At 47.9% G+C, this 22,673-nt stretch overlaps 1 protein-coding gene and 1 long non-coding RNA gene across 2 annotated transcripts in view; one reads left to right on the forward strand and one right to left on the reverse strand.

The window, feature by feature from the left end:
* The window catches only part of LOC119961991 (growth factor receptor-bound protein 14-like), a 302,798-nt gene extending 281,566 nt beyond the window's left edge, over positions 1-21,232 (reverse strand). Inside the window, exon 1 of the mRNA XM_038789692.1 lies at positions 21,202-21,232. The gene's annotated coding sequence lies outside the window, so the exon portion shown is untranslated. The remainder of the gene's footprint in view (positions 1-21,201) is intronic.
* Positions 21,233-21,283: 51 nt separating this feature from the next.
* On the forward strand, positions 21,284-22,437 carry LOC119961992. Its single transcript, XR_005459779.1, has 2 exons — positions 21,284-21,425; positions 21,706-22,437. It is a non-coding gene; the product is annotated as an uncharacterized LOC119961992 (long non-coding RNA).
* The last annotated feature ends 236 nt before the right edge of the window (positions 22,438-22,673 follow it).

Consider the following 22,673-nt stretch of genomic DNA (forward strand, 5'->3'; position numbering starts at 1 on the left):
CAGTAGTACACTTTATGCACGTGTAAGTAGAAGGAAAACTCCTTTACTCTTGGCTGCCCAAATCTCCATGGGTCCACCCCCCCCCCCCCCCCCCCCCCATCTGCTCCATGAACCCCCTTAGCTCCTTTGCCATTGCTGGCACCCTGTCCGTTTTTGAGCTTGACTGGTCAATAAACCAGGGTCAATAACTGTGTTGAAGTCCCCTCCCATGACTAGTTTATGCAAATCCAGGTCCGGTATCTTCCCCGGCATCCTCTTTGTAAGCTCCACATCATCCCAATTTGGCGCATACACATTTACTAGTACCACCTGCACTCCCTCCAATTTCCCACTGACCATTATGTACCGGCCTCCCACATCCAAAACTATTCTACCCGCCTCAAACACCACTCGCTTGTTGATCAGAATCGCGACCCCCCGGTCTTCGAGTCCAGTCCTGAGTGAAAAATCTGTCCGACCCAACCTTTCCTTAACCTAATCTGGTCAGCTACTCTAAGGTGCGTCTCCTGCAGCATTACCACGTCTGCCTTCAGTCCTCTCAAGTGCGCGAACACGCATGCCCTCTTGACCAGCCCATTGAGCCCTCTTACATTCCAGGTAATCAGTCTAGTTGGTGGGCTCATCGCCCCCCCCTTTGCTGATCAGCCATCCCCTCTCTTGGGCCAGACACCAGCCTGTGCCCCACGCCTCCACCAGGCTGCCCCGACCTCCTCACTGTCACTCAGGTGACTCGCAATAGTAAAGTTGCTCCTCGTGTGTGACCCAGAGGCGGGCCGGATACAACAGCCCGAACTTCACCTTTTTCTTGAAAAGGGGCGACCTGATCTGGTCAAACCCCACTCTTCGCCTGGCCACCTCCACACTCAGGTCCTGATAGATCCGCAGGATACTGTTGCCCCATTTGCAGCTCCGTGTCTGCTTGGCCCATTGTAAAACACGCTCCTTATCCAGGTATCTGTGGGTGGTCTCCCATTCACGGCTTCCTCGCAAGCGCTCTGTGAGCCCTGTCCACCTCGAAGGGTCGGGGGAATGCCCCAGCCCCCAGCAGCTTCTCAAACATGGCTGCTATGTATGCCCCAGCATCCGCTCCTTCGGACCCCTCCGGAAGCCCAATGATCCTCAAGCTCTGCTGACGGGACCTATTCTCTAGGTTCTCCACCTTCTCCAGAAGCCTTTTCTGCTGGTCTCTGAGTATCCCCACCTCCAACTCCACTGCTGTTTGATGTTCCTCCTGGTCAGCCAGTGCTTTCTCTACTTTTTGGATTGCCCGATCTTGGGCATCCAATCTAAGTTCTAGCCGCACAATTGCCTCTTTAATCGGGTTCAAGTAGTCCCGCTTCTGCTGGGGAAGCCCTCCTGGATCACTTGCAAATACTGCACCATTGACCGCTGGGTCGACAAGCCAGAGGTCCCCCACCATGCTTCCTCCTGGTGCTGCTTCAGCCCAAGCCTTCTCTGTCCTTCTGTTTCTGCCTTTGCGAGCACTTCTAGTCCTCCTCTCCATGCACCGATGTGGAAATTCAGTTCACAATTGCCTCTGTCATCAATTTTTCAACTCAAGTCCGGTAAAAAAAAATTGGGGAATAAGGTCCAAGATCCGACCCGAGTGGAAGCCACTAAATGTGCAACTTACTCCTTCAAAGCCGCCACCGGAAGTGGGGGTGGTACTCTTTTCAACAGATGTGGGCCAATGGAAAGCAAGAATCCACTAACTTCATACTCAAGTATGAAATTATATCGGTTTTTTTTATTTTAGAGTACTCAATTATTTTTTTCCAATTAAGGGGAAATTTTGTGTGGCCAATCCACCTAACTGGCACACCTTTGAGTTGTGGGGGTGACACCCACGCAGACACGGGGAGAATGTGCAAAGTCCACACGGACAGTGACCCAGGGCCGGGATTCGAACCCAGGTCCTCAGCGTCATAGGCAGCAATGCTAACCACTGCGCCACCGTGTTGCCCTAAGTATAAAATTATGATTCCATATAATGCTGCAACTAAAATGGCTCTTGAATACCATTACACACCACAAAGACTACAGCAGCTTAAGAAGACAACTCACACCACCTCCTCAAGGGCAATTAGGAATGGGTAATAAATTATGCCGTTGCCAATGATGCCTTCATCCCACGAACAAAAAATACTGACAATATTAGCGTGAGCTTGGTCAACCTTTGATTTATATTGCAACATGAAAACACGCTCCAAACTAAAATTGTCAGTTCTTTTGCTCCTCTTGTAGCATCCATGATCAGAATTCCAAACCCAAATGACCCTGTGCTATTTTAGAGCAATGAGTGATGCTATATAATTATTACTCCCTCGCTTGCTTTATTCAATGAATGCTCTGAGAGCACTTCACTGTTAAGATGCAACACATCAACAAAGTCGTGTGGATGCTGGAAATCATGAAATTAAAATGTTGGAAATACTCAGCATCTGTGGCAAGAGAGAGAGAGAGCTAGCGTGTCAGGTCCATGACCTTTCAGCAGAAATAACTGAAACAGAGATGGAGCCAGGTCTGCTGAGCATTTACGCATTTTCTTTTTTATATCACAAACCTGTTGAGTTTGTTGCTACTGATAACAGAATAAATGTTTTAATCTTTTCCGCTTCCCACATTACTTGAACTAGTACTCATAGAAATATCAAATTCCTACAGTGCAAAAGGAGGCCATTCGGCCTATCGTGTCTGCACCGACTCTCCGAAAGAGCACTCTCCCATAGCTCACTCCCCCTCCCTATCCCTGTAACCCCACCTGACCTTTTGGACACTAAGGCACAATTTAGCATGGCCAATCCTCCTAACCTGGACATCTTTGGACTGTGGGAGGAAACTGGGTCACATAGAACAAAGAAGTGATAGAAAACGTGAACTTTGCTTTTGCACCATTCTTCACTTCCCCATTCTGTGAGGGTACAGCAGGGCAGCAGGGTAGCATGGTGGTTAGCATAAATGCTTCACAGCTCCAGGGTCCCAGGTTCGATTCCCGGCTGGGTCACTGTCTGTGTGGAGTCTGCACCTCCTCCCCCTGTGTGCGTGGGTTTCCTCCGGGTGCTCCGGTTTCCTCCCACAGTCCAAAGATGTGCGGGTTAGGTGGATTGGCCATGCTAAATTGCCCGTAGTGTCCTAATAAAAGTAAGGTTAAGGGGGGGGGTTGTTGGGTTACGGGTATAGGGTGGATACGTGGGTTTGAGTAGGGTGATCATGGCTCGGCACAACATTGAAGGGCCTGTTCTGTGCTGTACTGTTCTATGTTCTAAATTCCATTTTTGGTGTTTGTTTATATTTCAACTTTAGAATTCAGTAATGATCTGTGGGATCCAGCATCTCAAAATTATTCATTTTTGTTAGATCTAATAAAAATATTTCATTTCAGACATATTGCACTCCTTGCTGCAACTGTACAAACTCAAGGTGGCATCAAGGATTTGTGGGCCTTTAGTCCTACGTACTGTAAATAAACAAAAATAAATCAGTTATATATTTTAAACGTTCAGAGTCGATGGATGACCTGTCGCAACCGTTGTTTTGCAATCATGAAGTAAATCACACATTGCAATATTTGTTTTATCATTTCAACAGAAAAGAATGATTGTAAAGCAAAATGTATTCTCACAATTGTAAAATTAGGCTCAGAAACCAAGAGTGGTTAAAATGCTAATACACTAAGCTTTGTTGTTGTTTTCTCAACAGATGAATAATTCATTAGCCTGTCTCAGTAATTGCTGTACCTCTAGCTCTTAAATTTCTAGTTCCAAGGCTCTTCTCCCTTGAACCATAGAATTCCTACTGTGTGGAAGGAGGCCATTTGACCCATTGAGTCTCACCGACCCTCTGAAAGAGCATTCTATCTGGGCCACTCCCCCACCCTATCCCCATAACCCCACCTCATCTGCACATCTTTGGATTGTTGGAGGAAACCAGAGCACTGGAGGAAACCCACACTGACACGGGGAGAACGTGTCACCCAAGGCAGGAATTGAACCCTGGTGCTGTGAGGCAGCAGTGCTAACCACTGTGCACCGTGCATGTTCTACTATAAAGAGGGTGACAAAAACAGTCACATTTTAAATCAAAATCTTTGAGGGCAAGTTTTTCCAAAACTCAAAAGAATGCAGAAGGGTTTTTAGTATTTCGTATATTTTTTAGCAAAATTATACATTCGCATGGGAGTTCTCGAAACTAATACAACTTGAGTTCTGGATAACTCCTCTTTGAAGGTATGAAATTTGAAATAGTGTTATATTGAGGGATTTTGTTCAAAGTTAATACTGCCATAAGCAGAGTCAAACACTCTGGAACTGAAACTTCACCACCATGAGGGCTTTTCACAGTAACTTCATTGAAGCCTACTCGTGACAATAAGCGATTTTCATTTTTCATTTTTCATGTATAGGTTAGGATGTCCCTAATTGCAGTGAACCTTTTTTCTTCTGCAAAACATGGGATGACCATCACACACCATCATCCCCAGACACAAAATGTCACTAGCATCTAACATCTGAACACATTAAAGTTATTTAGAGTTATGAGAAGCAAATACCAAAAACGCCTGTGTGGTAACCAAGGTGACACAATGTATTAACTGATGAAACATGAGAGCCCCAAATTCTTGAACTTAATTTCAATAAATCCTGACGGCAAAGCATGTGGGAATGAACAGTTGATATTAGCCCTTCAACATAGGACAGCACAGTGAAGAGTAAAAAAGGTGTGAAGCGAGTCAAAAAGAAACAATTCTAGCACTTCCGTAGAGGTGTGCATACAGGCTTTCTGGCCATCTAATAGTCTACATTTGACATGTGACAGCAACTGAAATTCTCACAGGGAAGTCCGAATCCTTGGGGTCAGCCTGTTGATTTATTTTACCCCGGTTGCTCTAGATTGTTCCTAATTGTCAGTTATTTCTGTCTGCTCTAGCTGCCCACCATTCAGTCTGCCACACTCACTATGGGCGCAAAGCAGCGGTCTCGTCGCACCCAACAGCTAAGTCGTTGAATGGCGCGAGAGCCTTGCATCGGGATTCGCGATTCACAAAACACCTGGATCTTGCTCTCGCTGCACGGGATACAGGTGAACATATTTAAATCATTAGGTTCACTTAAATATGCATTCGCCAGATTCACGCGGGCCTGGGATTCACCGGCCTCCGCACCAAGGCCTCAACCAGGCGTAATTTGGAACGGGTTCACAAAGTTGTGAACCAATCGTGATGGTACCTACATTGGTAGCTTCAGTTGACTGGGCACCAAATTACGGAATTCTCTCCCTACATCTCTCTGCCTCTACCTCATTTTCCCCTTTATGACACCCCGTCAAACCTACTTGTTCGATCAAACCTTTCGTCAGCTGACCTAATGGATGCCCAAGTGGCACTTAGAATTTACAGTGCAGAAGGGTGCCATTCGGCCCATCGAGTCTGCACCGGCTCTTGGAAAGTGCACCCTACTCAAGCGCACATCTCCACCCTATCCCCATAACCCAGCAACCCCACCCAACACTAAGGGCAATTTTGGACACTAAGGGCAATTTATCATGGCCAATCCACCTAACGTGCACATCTTTGGACTGTGGGAGGAAACCGGGGCACCCGGAGGAAACCCACGCTCACACGGGGAGAACGTGCAGACACCGCACAGACAGTGACCCAAGCCGGAATTGAACCTGGGACCCTGGAGCTCTGAAGCAATTGTGCTATCCACAATGCTACCGTGCTGCCCTGTCGTGGCACTGTCCGGCTGGCGGGGCACTGTCTGGGTGCCAGGTTGGCAGTGCCAAGGTGCACATTGGGATTGGGCCTGGAGATGCCCTGCCCTTGTGTGGTGGGGTGCATGGGACTTGATGACCCTATTATTGGTGAGTTGGGGCATTGGGGAGAGTCCGGAGGCCGTAGTGGGGGGGGGGGGTCTAGAGATCTGAACGCCAAGGCCCAGAAATGAAGCAGAATTCCACCTAATAGTGGAGTCGTTTTTGGTGCTGCCAGCGCCAGGAAAAACCTGGCTAAGCATGCTCGGCACGTGATTCATTTCCATTAAATCGGGCCCAATATCTCCTTATATGGTTCGTCAAATCCTGTTTTATAATGGTTTTACAAAGCACCTTGGGACATTTCACACTGTCTTTAGCATAATGTGAATATAAAGTTGTTTTCATTCTTTCATAATTTTTACTGAATATTTGGAGAATTACTGTGCCAATTTGACAATGAGCTGGCTGCAAAATAGGGTAAAGAATTGGGAGATAATTGAGGCACTACAGAACCGACACTGTTGAGAGGTCGTATTACTCGAGTACAAGTTTACATGGGATGGGATTCTCCATTTCTGAGACTAAGGGCTGGATTCCCCGATTTTGAGTCTATGTCCAGAGCACGATGAAAAAATCAGCAGCGCCACCGCACCGTAAAACCCCGCCGTTCCTGACAGAAACAGCCAGTGAATTGCCGGGTCCGTGGCCACGCATGTGCACGGCGACTACCAACAGCGGTCGCGCCGTACAAAATGATGCCAGCTGCGCGCAGCCCCAGCCTGCCTGCCAGTGCCCCCCTGTAACCCGCCTCGCCACCCTCGGACCACCCTCCACCAATTCCCCCAGCTCCCACCGAAGCCCTCCGCTGCTAGCGGAACAGTTCTCCCCCACCCCCAACTGTGGCGGTGCTGGACACAGACCGCAGCTGCCACGCGAGGTTGACTAAAACTCAGACCGCCAATGATCCACGCCGTCGCAAAGTTGGCCCATTGGGGGCAGAGTGTCGGGGGAGGGCCTTCAGGTGACGTCCTGAGGCCGTCCCAACGGCGTACGACGTACTCACCGATTACACCGTTATGGAGGTGGCGGAGCATGCGAAAACAGGCATTGTCCACCACCGTCGAATGCGATTTCAGCATCAGCAAGCACAGAATCCTGCCCTAAGTGTTGATGCCAGCGCAGAATTCGTGGACTTTCATGACAGCAAAATTGCCGCCGCACCTTGACCGATTCTGCTACTGTTAAGGGGTTAGCACCGGCACCACGTGGAACATAATCAATTCTAATGAGAAATAGTGCTGGATTCGCCGGTTTGCAACTGACACTTAGGAGGCTGACAAGCAACAGCCGCATATACACACTTCACTCGTCTCACACACACACCATGCCAGCCAACAAGATGGCAGTAAGATGCGTGGCCCCATGTTTCGCGAACGCAGAGCTTGAGATCCTCCTGGATACCGTGGAGGAGAGGAGGATGAACCTGTACCCCAACCCAGGAAGAAGGCACAGGAGTCAGAGGCAGTCAGCACCGTACACAACGTAGTCTGGACCGGCCTGCAGTGTCATAGAAAACTGCACGATCTCCTCAGGGCGGTCAGGGTGAGTGGGCAGCACTGTGCCCCTGGCACCAACCCCTGTCCCACACACTCGGCACCAACCCCTGTCCCACACACTCGGCACCAACCCCTATCCCACACACTCGGCACCAACCCCTGTCCCACACACTCGGCACCAACCCCTATCCCACACACTCGGCACCAACCCCTGTCCCACACACTCGGCACCAACCCCTATCCCACACACTCGGAACCCCACCCTCCCCCCACCCGGAGGGCAGCCAAACTCCCGTCCTGCACCACATGCCGGCACCCATATCGGCGCCATGGCCGGGTGCCCTGACCACTGAGGCCACAAGCTACCTACCCAGGGCTGCATGCATCAGATTGTCTAACAATGTAATTTTGTGATTACACCCATCCTTGCAGGAGAAGGCCCACAAAACCGCAGGAAGCGGGAGAAGGCAGTAGGGGGACCGCTGGACTTGCTGCCCCTCACTGTGGCTGAGCAGAGGGCCCTGGATGTGGTCGGTGGCCCAGAGGAAAGGGAGGTCACCGAGATGGAACTCGACCATGAGCGAGGAAGTGAAACCCCACTTAGTTGTGGATCCCCGTGACACATGTGTCAACCATCTCCCCAACACCACCATCACACCACCCTCACCCCCCCCCCCAACCCCACCCTCACCCCCTCCACCCCCGACACCCCACTCTCCTCCCAGCCCCGTGGTCTAATCATGCATCTTGTCTTGTGTCTTACAGGAGCAGCTGGTGATGGGGCCGGTCCATCTGGATTTCCCCGCCCCCAGCCAGTGCCACAGCCGGAAACCCCCCGTGAGCCGAGCACCGATGCTGAGAGCAGCTGATCTGGTACAGCAGGTGGAGGTAGGAACTCCCAAGGGGATGGACGGTCGGAGGGCAGGCTGACACCAGGAACTAGCTGCATTACAAATGGGTCTCGGGCTTCTGGAATGGACAGTCCCATCAATCGTCGAGATGCAGTTGCAGAGCCAGGGACTACATGAGGGCTTGTCACTGAGCATCCAGCACCTGCAGGTGCAGTTGGAGGAGTCCAAACGTTTGCAGCAGCAGGGGATGGTGCCGACCATGCGTGCCACCCAGGCCAACACCACACTGGTGGTGTCCGTAGTCGAGACATGAGGGCGACGATTTCAGCTATGGAGCAGCATGAACCAGGCTTTGGACATTCTGTGCAGGTGCTGACCGAGGCCCAGGGCAAGGTTGCCGACTCACAGGCAACCATGTGCCAGAGTCACCTGGACATCGCAGCAGCGTTCCCGAGCGTGGCCCAGTCACAACAGGCCATGGATGGGAATGTCGGCAGCATTGCCCAGGTACTGGCCAACATGGCACAAACAGAGGGAGGTGGCACATGTAATGATTTGCAGATAGACAAGGTAGTGAAGGGTTAATTATTACATTTTAGTGTAATTCAAACACTAGAGGGCACCACCAGTTCCCAGTGTAAATATCAGACCTCAGGGAATGCTGGGTAGTTAGTGGAGAGTTAGCAGAAGAGACAGATTGATCACAGCACGAGTAGTTTAGATTAGAGAGTTAACACGAGGACATCATTTGTTAATACTAGATTATAGATTACTGTTTAACAGATTCAGCCTTATTTTATTAGTAGTTATAGTTCAGTAGTGTGTACGAAATTTATTTAATTAATCATTATTCAATAAATTTGTTTTGCTCCAATCTAAAGATTGGTGGTTTCTTTATCATCAACTCACCAGACCATTCTGGATCAAAAGGCAAAGAATAACGACATATTACCACAAAGTGTAATATAACATGCTACCAGGAATTGTGATATAACATGCTTCGAGGAGTGAAAAGCTTTAAATTTTAATGTACCATGTAGTAACATGGTCCCAGGGTGTCTACTGTAGCTAATTAGATAGTTTAGTGAGTATCTAGTAAGAAACACTAATAAGCAATTTGAATTTCGAAGAACAGACCTGTTACTGCGAGACATTGACGAATCCAGGGCTGATGGAGAAAGCTCATGCTCCACAATGACTCCGGATTAACGGGAATCGTAATTATAACTGGTGAGTGTTTTATCAAGAGTTCCAACTCTATCTATCATCCTCTAATCTAGAAACTGCCAGAGAGGAGTGAAAAACTGCCTTATTATTACTCATGGCTGGACAACAAGCTGTAGATATCTATAACATATTCCATTTTGAGAATGATGTTGATAAAAAAAACTGAACTGGTGGTTAAAAAATGTGATCAATATTGTGAAAGTGATGAAGAGTTCATAAAAAGACTGCAAAAGCAACATAAAATGCTGTCTCAAGATTCGTTTAAAATGTGCAATGCGAGGAAACAATCTAAAAGTAGATATGCCAAACTGTTTAATTGTCAAAGTAAAAATGTTCTTCCCTTCTTTGAAGCTATGGCGCAGCACAAGGTTATTCGCGCTCAAAAAGACTAATGTGCGCAAGGGCACGCAAAAAAACGCGCAATTCCAATTTTGACTGTTCTGCACATGTGCACACATGCGCACTTCCAAAAAAGATGCAAACCGGAAAAATACCGTTGTGTGCATGCGCGATTAGCTCCGCATGCGCAGTTGCAAAAATAGCGCACTCAGGAAGAAGGTCAATTTGCACATGCGCAATCGAAGATTATGCATGATGTCATGACCGTCATGACGTCACAGCATTTTGGACATGCCTACTTAAAGGGAAACTGCCCCAAAATTTTAAAAACCTGTTTTAAAGGCACAAAACCAGTTTTTTTACCTCGCAAGGCAGAACAATGCCTGAATTTCAACAAACAGTTGAAGAAAACTTTGCAGCACCATGGAACAAAATGTTTGCAGTATGCAACATGAAGAAAATGTCAACAGATCTATAACTAAAGATGATCAATGCTACATTGAAGAATACTACTCAGACATGGCAGAGATATTCGGACACGGTGATCATTGTATTAGCAACATGGTTGAAAAGCTAAATAGGGGCAGCACGGTAGCATGGTGGTTAGCATAAATGCTTCACAGCTCCAGGATCCCAGGTTCGATTCCCGGCTGGGTCACTGTCTGTGTGGAGTCTGCACGTCCTCTCCGTGTGTGCGTGGGTTTCCTCCGGGTGCTCCGGTTTCCTCCCACAGTCCAAAGATGTGCGGGTTAGGTGGATTGGCCATGCTAAATTGCCCGTAGTGTCCTAAAAAGTAAGGTTGGGGGGGGGGTTTGTTGGGTTACGGGTATAGGGTGGATACGTGGGTTTGAGTAGGGTGATCATTGCTCGGCACAACATCGAGGGCCGAAGGGCCTGTTCTGTGCTGTACTGTTCTATGTTCTATATGTTCTATACCACTCTACTAATAGTAGATGAATCCAATACCTTGATGGAATGCCAGATCATTGCTACATTGGATGACAACAAGAAGAGAAAGACTCCACAGAGAGAGCACTGAAAGACTCCACAGAGAGAGCACTGAAAGACTCCACAGAGAGAGCACTGAAAGACTCCACAGAGAGAGCACTGAAAGACTCCACAGAGAGCAGTGAAAGACTCCACAGAGAGATAACTGAATGACGCCACAGAGAGAGAGCAATGACAGACTTCCTACAGAAACTCAGCACCCATGGACCAGTTGAACCAGGAACATTCCTCGTCACAATGGATGTCTCGGCACTCTACACCAGCATCCCCCATGACGACGGCATTGCTGCAACAGCCTCAGTCCTCAACACCGACAACTGCCAATCTCCAGACGCAATTCTGCAACTCATCCGTTTCATTCTAGACCACAACGTCTTCACCTTCGACAACAAATTCTTCATCCAGACGCACGGAACAGCCATGGGGACCAAATTTGCACCTCAATATGCCAACATCTTCATGCACAAGTTTGAACAGGACTTCCTCACCACACAGGACTTTCAACCGATGCTATACACCAGATACATCGATGACATTTTTTTCCTTTGGACCCACGGCGAGACATCACTGAAACGACTACACGATGACATCAATAAGTTCCATCCCACCATCAAACTCACCATGGACTATTCTCCAAATTCAGTGCCATTCTTGGACACACTCGTCTCCATCAAGGACGGTCACCTCAGCACCTCGCTTTACCGCAAGCCCACAGATAATCTCACGATGCTCCACTTCTCCAGCTTTCACCCGAAACACATTAAAGAAGCCATCCCCTATGGACAAGCCCTCCGTATACACAGGATCTGCTCAGACAAGGAGGAGCGCAACAGACACCTACAGATGCTGAAAGATGCCCTCGTACGAACGGGATATGGCGCTCGACTCATTGATCGACAGTTCCACCGCGCCACAGCAAAAAACCGCACCGACCTCCTCAGAAGACAAACACGGGACACCACTGACAGAGTACCCTTCGTCGTCCAGTACTTTCCTGGGGCGGAGAAACTACGACATCTTCTTCGCAGCCTCCAACACATCATCAGCGAGGATGGACATCTTGCCAAGGTCATCCCCACACCCCCACTACTGGCCTTCAAACAACCGCGCAACCTCAAACAAACCATTGTTTGCAGCAAATTACCCAGCCTTCAGAACAGCAACCACAACACAAAACCCTGCCAGGGTAATCTCTGCAAGACATGCCAGATCATCGACATGGACACCACCATTACACGTGGAAACACCACCCACTAGGTACGCGGCGCATACTCGTGCGACTCGACCAATGTAGTCTACCTCATACGCTGCAGGAAAGGATGTCCCGAAGCGTGGTACATTGGCGAGACCATGCAGACACTGCGACAACGAATAAACGGGCATCGTGCGACTATCAACAGGCAGGACTGTTCCCTTCCAGTTGGGGAACACTTCAGCAGTCAAGGACATTCAGCCTCTGATCTCCGGGTCAGCATTCTACAAGGAGGCCTTCAGGAGACGCGACAACGCAAAATTGCTGAGCAAAAACTTATAGCTAAGTTCCGCACGCATGAATGCGGACTCAACCGGGATCTGGGATTCATGTCGCATTACATTCGGCCCCCACCAACAAGCCTGGACTTGCAGAGGCCTACCGACTGAACTGGCTTGGGACAATTCACACCTCTTTAACCTGGAGTTACCTCTCTCTCTGCATCTTTGATGATTTGATTGCCTGCAGGTGCTCGCATTCCGGGGCATCTCTGACTGTGTCTATATAAACATTTCTGGAACAAGCCTTTCCATTCACCTGAAGAAGGAGCCGTGCTCCGAAAGCTCGTGTTTGAAACAAACCTGTTGGACTTTAAACTGGTGTTGTAAGACTTCTTACTGTGCTCACCCCAGTCCAACGCCGGCATCTCCACATCATGGCTACCATTGACACAGCAAACTGCCGGCTCAAAGTGGAGAGGATCTCCAGGAAGATCGCGCATATAGACACTGACATTCAGTTTCTACAAAGATGCAAAAAAGCAGACAAGATCCCGAAAGGACTACAGATCAAAAACCCACTCAAGTCGACTTACAACACAGACTACGCTGAAAGACTCTGCCACCGCACCTCTGTCACACTCCTCAAACACCTCGTACACCAACTCTACAGCAGTCGACGCAACCTGGAAACCAAGAGAGAGGCCATATTCTCAACTTGCGCTCAGGACACAGATTGATCACAGCACGAGGAGAAGTTTAGGTTAGAGAGAGAGAGTTAACATGAGGACATCATTAGTTAATACTAGATTATAGATTATATGTTTAACTGGCTCAACCTTACTTTATTAGTAGTTATAGCTCAGTAGTGTGTGCAAACTTTATTTAATCAATCATTATTCAATAAATTAGTTTTGTTTCAATCTAAAGATTGGTGGCTTCTTTATCAACTTTATCTTCTTTATCAGACCATTCTGGATCACAAGGCAAAGAATCCGGCACATTACCACAAAGTGTAATATAACAGCCCAGTCCCAGAGGGAGATGGCGCAGCCACTGACTGATGTGACACAAACCCAGAAAGTGGTGGCATAGTCACAGCGTGATGTGGCACAGTCACAGACAGAGATGGTCCATTCCGTGTCCCGTGGCCGCAAGCGTGCGGACCTTGGTTGAGACCAGAGCGGGTCTCCAGGACTGGCAGTGCCAGATGGCGGGGGACCTTCAGCAGTTACATCTGCTCTCACCCCCGTCCCGTGGAATAGCCCGGGGGTCATCGGGCACCTCGAGGGAAGAGGAGGTAATGGGGCCCGTGCCGGTGATCCCTGCAGGGCAGGTGCCGGAACACCGCAGCACCTCGGATTCCCCCCTCCTGTCCCTTGTGCATCTGGTGGGCAGCATGCAGAACAGGGTGGCACCACACCACCAGGGATACCCGAACAGCAACAGGGCCCATCCAGGCCCGGTCACCCTGGACGATGCCAGCCAACGGGGACCTGGCTCACAGGGCAGGATTCAGAGCAGGCTGCCTCCACTCCTGCTGGGGACCCGCCTGGACGTAGCGTTAGGGCTCATAAGGCCAGAAAGTTAGATACTAGTTAAGTTGGCACTGGTGCAGGTCACAGTTTAGCTTTGGGGCTAGGGCACAAATATGCACATATTCATTCACATTAAACAGTTATTCACAGTGTCTTGGTGCTCTGTCTGATGGGTCTGAGGGGTGGGCTGGTCTGAGCTGGCCAAATAGGGAGGGGGAATGGGGGAACGTTGTGAGCTTCCCACGTCTCTACCCTCCGACCGTCCCCACCACCGTCACCCCAGGGATCCGATGGGACCCTGCGATGGAATGGCCAGCTCACATGCAGGGAGCACCCAGGTGGATGGTAGAAAGTGCTACCTTGGACAGGAGTCAGACATTGTCAGATGATGCTGAGCACCAGAGCTCACCACAGATCAGGTTATCATCCTCCATCTCATAGACCAGACCCACTGTTACTGCCAACACAGGGTCCACACCTCATAGAGCGGCAGGCAGGTATCACGGAGTGGGCTGCAGGTGGGGGTGGCCGGGATGGGGAGTGAGGGGGTATGAGGGTGATATGTGGTATCCAGATGAATCTGGAGGCAATCAGAGCGTCCCTGGCTCCTTGGCCCTGGCACACATGCTGTGCGGCGTCCCATGCCTGCCTGGGGTCCATATCCTGCCCATTTTCACCCTCCCCCACATCCGCCTCATTAGATGAGGCCTGGTGTTCCACCTCCTCCTCCAGCACATCACCCTCTGCTGTGCAATGTTGTGGAGGACGCAACAGGCTGCCACGATGCGGGTGGCACGGTCAGCATCGTACTTGAGGACACCCCTCTAGAGTGGTCCAGCCACATCTTCAGGTGGCGAAAGCACTGCTCAATCACAGGCCTGGTCATTGTAGAGGGTCTCCGCATTGGGCTGTTGCTTTCGGATCGGTGTCACCAGCCATAACCGCAGTGAATAAACCCTGTCACCCAGGAGCCAACCCCTCAGGTGGGGGGAGGGGGGGCCACCTCAAATATGTCAGGAATCGTCGTGCAAGGATGAAGGTGTCATGCACACTCCCTGGGTATCGGGCACAGAGGTGAGTGATGCCCAGCTGATGGTCACATATCAGCACATTCATTGAGTGGTATTCCTTTTGGTTGGTGTAAAGCGGCCTGTCATCAGCAGGTGCTCGTAGAGGAACATGCATCCCGATCACCCACTGGGTCGGGGCATCCTGTCGATGGCGGGAATCCCACGGGTTGTGGGGGCAAAACCCACGCAAACACGGCGAGAATGTGCAAACTCCACACGGACGGTGATCCAGGGCCGGGATCGAACCTTGGACCTCAGTGCCATGAGGCAGCAGTGCTAACCACTGTGCCACCATACTGCCTTGACTCTATTTTTAAAAACATTTTGCATGAACTCTGTACACAGTTTATTTGGAATTGGTGTTTGTTCTTAGAAGTGCATTACAATTTCCATCTGCCATTCAAATTTGTAATCATGCCAGTCAATTAGTCACACATTTCTAACAAGAACAGGTGATAACTTCTTCTGTTTGATTTCAAAGTTCAACTTCTAAAAGAGCTAAAACTAGTATGGACATTGGGCGGGATTTACTGACCAACCCGCCGCGGGTTTTCGGCAGAGGAGGCAGCATACCAGCTGGATCTACCGGTCCCACCATTGTCAACGGGAGTTCCTGTTGACAGCACCCCTTGTTGCTGGGAAACCCGTGTGTGGCACCAGAATTTACCATTGGCGTGAACAGACAGTAAATCCCTCCTCCTTATCTTTCTCTCCACTTCATAAACTTTGTGAAGTTAGTGGAGTATTTTCAATTCAGAACAATAATATCCACAGCAGCTTTGTAATTGTCACAGCCAGTCTTGGCTTTTTGCTGTTTGTTGTGGACGGAGTAGGTGAGAGCGTCACATGGTTTCACTAAAACATACCTGAGGAACAGGGAGAACAAATGTAGGTATACAGTAATGACAGCAAAGTATTAGGGAAGAGCACTGGCTTGCCTGAATTTTACTGCACTTGTGTAATCCTGGTGGCATCAACTGCTGGCTAGGGTAGCAGGAATTCCTACTCTGTCGTCAAGGATTGGATAATGGGTGAAATTCTTCGCCTCATGAACCGCGATTGTGCAGAGAATTGGGTGCCTGGCCAAAGTCAAGGTCCCCGCCTGGTGTTGATTGGGGCACCATGCTCCGGTCCCTCACTGGTGGCAATAACGAGGCTTGTGCCCCGCGCCGGGAGCAGCATGCAGAACCGGCATCTGCATGTATTTGAATGCAATTAGCGTGTTTGACCCAGCATGCCTCTGCGATGTTCCGCCCCTGTCAAGCAGAAGTCACACGGGTGCAATTTACAGCACTTTCAAATGGGGACTGGGTGCCATGGCTGCTGAGGGGGAGTGAGAACGTAAGAAAAGTTTGAAAAACTGTGAAAAATTGTAGGCTTGCTGTGGGTGGCTGCAAGGGCCGGCGGATGTAGCAGGAAGCGACTTGCTGACAGCTCCGTGGATTCAGGGTGTCTCCCTCAGGACTTGGGTGTCCTGGCTCAGACTGCCATTGCTGCAGTATTTGTTTTAAACACACCCATTTGGTACAAGTTGCAGGCTCCTGGTTGCTCACTCTGCTGACTGCTCACTGTGTCCTATAAATATTCACAGACCCTCTGACCATTTGGGGGCCCATCCAGGCTCCCCTCTGGAAACCCTCAGATTCCAGCTGACCTATCAATGGGATGGGAGTGGCCAAGCTCAATCAGTGGCCCACCAGGTGCTGCCACTCCTCAGTGCACTCATCAGAAGCACAGCCCCACTACAAGGGAAGCAGGAGAATAGCAGAGCTCACCCCAAACAAAGGATACATGCACCGTGGCCTTTGGCACCCTCCCTGGCACATTGTCCCTCTGCAAGCAGAGGCCACACCAGTGACACTATCCGCGAACCCACTCCACAGGACCACAGGCTGTTCCCAAGTCCTGCGCACTGCACTCCTGCTCCCATCCATCCTGTCCCTGGACAGGTTGTCAAAACCTGTGTGTCACAGTTATTATGGGTTATTTTGTTGCATTTCATTGTTTGTCGTTATGTTTTATATTTTCTGTAAAAAATTCCAATAAAAATTATATATTAAAAAAAACCTGTGTGTCACTCACACGCAGAGGACCCGGGTCACTGTACATGTGGAGTTTGCACATTCTCCCCGTGTCTGCATGGGTCTCACTCCCACAACCCAAAAAAATGTGCAGTGTAATTTTATTGGCCACGCTAAATTCCCCTTATTTGGAAAAAAAGAGAATTGGTACTCTAAAAATTGAAAAATCTGTGTCACACCCAGGACCCACATCACACTGGGGCTGCACCCCCAGCAGACGGACACGTCCCTGCCTCAGCCCTCATTGTGGGAAGTGGAGTGTTTATAAGCAGCTCCAGTTTGTCAAGCTTTCCAGCGTCAATTCCGGCCCCAGCGAATCCAATGCCAGCGTGAATGAGCATTGCTCAATATTCACGTGGGTAGAATGCTGGCCCTTTAATAATAATAAGTTTATTGTCACAAGTAGGCTTCAATGAAGTTACTGTGAAAAGCCCCTAGTCGCCACATTCCGGCGCCTGTTCGGGGAGACTAGAACGGGAATTGCACCCACACTGCAAGTCTTGTTCTGCATTACAAGCCAGCTGTCTTAGCCCACTGTTCTAGACCAGCCCCATTAACATGTCCTGAATCGCTCCACAAATAGTGTCCCCAACAAGAACGCAGACTACACGCAATTCAGTCCCGGCATCAACACTTAGGGCTGGATTCTTCTGCCCCAATCGCTGCAGGATCGCCTCGGGCGGGACGCCAGCCACGTAAAGGGCCAATGACACGGGCAGGAATTTCTGGTTGCCAGGTGCGGCCAGAGAATCCACCCTTAGTCTCCCAAACGGAGAATTTTGCCCAATAGCTCAGAAGCAGCCCTGGAGAATGAAATCAGCAGCTGTCAAATGGGCCTGTGGGTTTTTGGATATTTCTCTGAAGTTAATGTGAAATTTAAAAAAGGAGCCGGGATCGTCCGCCGCGAGTTCGTGCCGCTATCGCTGCTAGCGAGGACAGAGAATTTAGTGCACCGTTCGCTAGCTGCGGGATTCTCTACTACCTTTATTAATCAGGGGTTATGGGGAGAAGGCAGGAGAATGGGATTGAGAAAAATATCAGTCATGATTGAATGGCGGAGCAGACTCGATGGGACAAGCGGCCTAATTCTGCTCCTATGCCTTATGGTCTACCGCTTGTCAATGGGATTTCCCATTGAAACCACCCAACGTTGCCAGGAAACTTGCAGGCGGGGGGGCACTGCCGGCAGGACCAGAGAATTCCTCCGCCAGCAAACGGCTGGAGAATCCTGCCTGGCATTTGTGGAGGTGGAGGTTGAGGGAAGAGTGTGATTGGGGAAAGGAGAAAGGGGAAAGGATATTAAACATGGGGAGGAATCTGTTATATTCGGCGGAATAGCTGCTGAAATGTAAGTGTGTAAACAGCAACTGGTTTATTTGATGTAACAGAACTATGTACAGCTAGACATGACTTGTGTTACACTTCTGGAGCAAGGAACATTCCTGACTTTTGGTCATGTATTCTCTTCCATCATTATTATGGGAGGTGCTACTTACACAGCCCCACGCATTAACCTTTACAAACCCGAATAGTCTTGAATCTTGGAGGTACCAGGATTGCCAGCTGCTAGTTAGGCATCTGGCAAACATCCCATATCGCCTACTCTTGGGAAAGCCCCCCATTTCCTGAGCCACTCAGGCACTTGACAGGCCAGTGGCCTTTGCCTGGGATCCAGGAATAGGAAGAGGAAGTCCCGCACTCAGAGAGGTGTCAGCCAACCAGCGGTGAGCAGCTCTTTAGTACTCAGCAGCATCACCAAGGATGTGGTGGCAGCTGCCAGTACTCCACCCACCCAAGGCCAAGTGAGAAGGAACCTAGCACTGGTTAGTAAAGGAGGGAGGGACAGCAGCAAGGGTAGGAACCCCTATCCAATGCCAAGTCCCTCAGTCAGACACTGAGTGCCTTTGAACAATGAACTGCACGAGGGGCACGCAAGCAAATACATTGGGCGAGCACTCCACCAGCAGCCCCCCAACCCCCATGAACTCTGCCCCCACCCCACAATTTGCTCAAGATAATAGAATCAATTGAAGACCAAGTTCTGAACTGATCTGTTCTGTTGCTGTGATAAAAATCGGGTGTCCAAGTGTCTGCGTCAAGCAGGAATAACTCACCAAAAAACAGACCTAAAGTATTACAAAACACTCTGCAGGAAACCCATTGTCCTAAACATCTGGTTAAATCTTGTAAAGCTTAGAAGCACATTTCACATTACTTAGATAGCCAAAATGACGGGTTAGCACCTGTGCCTCCTGGCCACACTGCTCTTATTACCTAGATTGATTTTATGGATAATAGACTGAAGCTAAGTTTATTTTTTTGCACCTGGGTTTAGATCCATAGCTTTCATATCTTTTATTACACCAGTTTGCACATGCCAGTATAATATTCATCTTGTGCTGTAACCAAAATGTTTATAGTTCATGTGACAATCGTCAAGATAAAGGATCATCTGTAGAGATAGAAAGGCAAGCATTTTGCTGAAATGTCAGACTATACAAACTAAAGGTTGATATTGTAGGATCACAAAACCTGACAATTGCATGCTGACCAGCTGTTTAAAGTTGAAAAATCCATATATGTAAAAGCATAACTACATATTGTGGCAACTCCTACCTGCAAGGACTAGAGGATTATTAAAACATGCTAAACTAGGGATGTCAAGTGGTTGTTTCATAAAGCAGGATATATGGCAGGCACACTTTGCTCTCCCATTCAGTCGTCACCACGCTGCACAACATCTTTAGTTTTTCTTAAAATTGACTTTGTGTCGTACGATTAATGCGTTCTTTATCATCTCAAAGTGCTTTTAAAAATTTGTTGATTCACGTTTGTTTAAACAGCTCAACTGTTTTTTTTGCCCCACCAAATCCATTGTAATATTCAGAGTCATTCGAGTCGTGCATAAAGCCAATGCAGAGAATTCAGCTTCAAAGCATAGGTATTATTTTCTGCTCCACTTCCTGTTCAAAGTGTGAGTGGGGGATTAGAGATGGAGAATGTATGTTTTTATCATGTCTGAGTTCATATCAAATGGTTTCCGCCTTTTCTTTAACTGGACTGCAAATGTGCTTCACCTTTAAGCAAAAGAAGTAATTTATTTTGATGAAATCCAATGCGACAGAGGGAATGTAAAACGATAGTATTCGCGCAGTGAACACATAGAATGGCCAGCTGGATGGAACAATACTCTTTTATTACTCTCCATGCCCCAAAGAGTCTCCCTCCTCGACCTCCACCCAGGTCAGGGTTTTTATACTATGCGGGCTCCCCTTGTTAAATGGGAAGCCTCACCCCATTACCGGGGAAGTTCATATTCCATGTAGGTCATGAAGAACCGAATGGTCCACACCCAGTGACCTCCGTGGGGGTTGTAACAAAAATGTACAATTATGAAGGCAAAACAAAGTAAGGAATTCCAATTGCCATAACATCCACAAATATGAACATTTTTACAAATTAGTCAATTGAAAATTGTTGCTTTACTGAAGTAGTTTGCTAACAAAATTCAGTGACACACATATTCAAGGCATGTGCTACATTAGCTCATTTATTTCAGCAAGATAGACATAGAATTTACAGTGCAGAAGGAGGCCATTCGGCCCATTGAGTCTGCACCGGCCCTCACAAAGAGCACCCCACTGAACTCCACGCCTGTAACCCAGCAACCTTACCCAACCCCTTTGGGCACTTAGGGCAATTTAGCATGGCCAATCCACCTAACCTGCACGTCTTTGACTGTGGGAGGAAACCGGAGCTCCCGGAGGAAACCCACACAGACATGGGGAGAACGTGCAGACTCCGCACAGACAATCACCCAAGCCAGGAATCCATCCTGGGACCCTGGAGCTGTGAAGTGAGTGCTCCCAATGTGCTACCCACTGAGCTACTGTGCCACCCATCAGTGCTACCGTGCCGCCCAAGATACTATACACTGCTGCACTATTTTAAAATGAGCCTTTTTAGGATTGAGATGAGGATTTTGTTTTTACCTCAGAGGGTTGTGCAACTTTGGAACTCGGCCTCAGAAGACGGTGGAGGCAGAGTCAATGAATATCTTTAAGGCGGAGGTAGGTGTTACCATTGCCTAACACGGATCAAAGGTTATCGGGGGTGTAGCTGGGAGGTTATCAGGGGGTAGCTGGGAATTTGGTATTGGAAACGCAAACTGATCAGTCATGATTTTACTGACTGGCGGAGTAGGCTCGAGGGTCTACTTCTGCTCCTGTTTCATATGTTCATAAGTAAGCAATCATGAAGAAAATCAGAATGTTTTTCACCGAAATTAGGAGAAAATAAATTCTTACCAGCACTTAACTTGAGCTTTCAATATATAAATGGTCACAACTGTACATGTCATTTAATTTTCAACACAGAGTTTTCTTGTCAACTGTGTTGACAAGTTCAAAGTCCTGTATAGATTTTTGTTTCAAGCAGCCTAAACAATGCAAGTGTTGTGAGGGGAAAAAATGGTTAACTGCAGGCAGACTTCCTCTGTGAATGACATGTCACAAGGGGAGAAGACCAAAAGGTAAAGTAATAATAATTTTAAAGCTTTTAATAATGACCCATGTTAAATGTTACTCTTTGAAGATTTTTAATTGATTTTCAATAGTTTAAGAAAATGCACCAAACCAAACATATTAATTTTTCTGGTGCTGAACTGCCTGATGTTGAACATTTAGTTAATATTTAATCAGGCCTCTATTGGACTAATTGCTTGTGGTATTTTTGTCATTCTGAGCTGAATTTTTGCCCAAACTCTTCATGCTTTGTAAATTATCCAGTGAATTGTTCATATTATTCTACAGGGTCACTGGGTCCAGAGTATCATCTAACCGGAAAGAAAATTCCATTCACTCACCAACAGCAACCGTCTCTCTCTACAACGGCACAATTCTCTGTTGATACGTTCAACCACATGCACTGTTCATGTCAACTCTGTGCGTTCACCTGCCAGCATGGTTATAATCAGAGCGAAATGTAATTTTTAAAAATGTAACCAAATCTGAAATCAAAAGTCTTCATTTGTGCACGAGCTTAGCAAAGAATTCGCATTTACATCTAACCTTAAATCTGTAATGTTGATTGCATATGCTCTGGGCATACTTCTCTGAAACAGAACCTGGAATTATTGTACGCAGAGCACGAATACAAAAGGTGCCTTGATGGTGCTACACATCTGAGCTCCGTCATGTGATGATGTGGCAAGTCTTCCACACTCTAACCCAACTGCCTCTTTGTTATGGATTTTGCTTAAAGTTCTTAATTGAACTTAACCTCCTAAAATATAAAATTAACTTTTATATTGTTATTGGGAAATTTCAACACAAGTTGCTGAATTTAGCTTGCCTATTGACAACTTCATTTTGCACAACATACCTTTTGCACATGAGTTTAGATTGGATAATGTGCTCTGTGAACAGCTGTGATGTTGCAGAAACCGAAAAGACTCATTCTTACCCCAACTCCAGTCGGCAAATCCTATTGCTGAAAGTTAATGTGAATCATGAGACACCCTTATAAACTGGTCTTACACTACAGATTTTTTTCATTCCTTGTGGTTGGTTTTTGAAATGCCATTTTAAAAATATTTGAAAAGTCAAAAAAGCAATAAAATTTGAAAATGTACACAACTTTCCAAATGCAATTTACGGAAAACAAAGACAGAAGTAACGAAACAGCTGGGTGTGTTGCCATTCATTACTGAACATAAAAAGATTTAAACACAAGAGACTATTTAGCCCATAAACAGCTGATAAAGAACTATACACAGAGC

This window comes from Scyliorhinus canicula, chromosome 2, assembly GCF_902713615.1.
Source record: "Scyliorhinus canicula chromosome 2, sScyCan1.1, whole genome shotgun sequence".
Classification (NCBI taxonomy): Eukaryota; Metazoa; Chordata; class Chondrichthyes; order Carcharhiniformes; family Scyliorhinidae; genus Scyliorhinus; species Scyliorhinus canicula.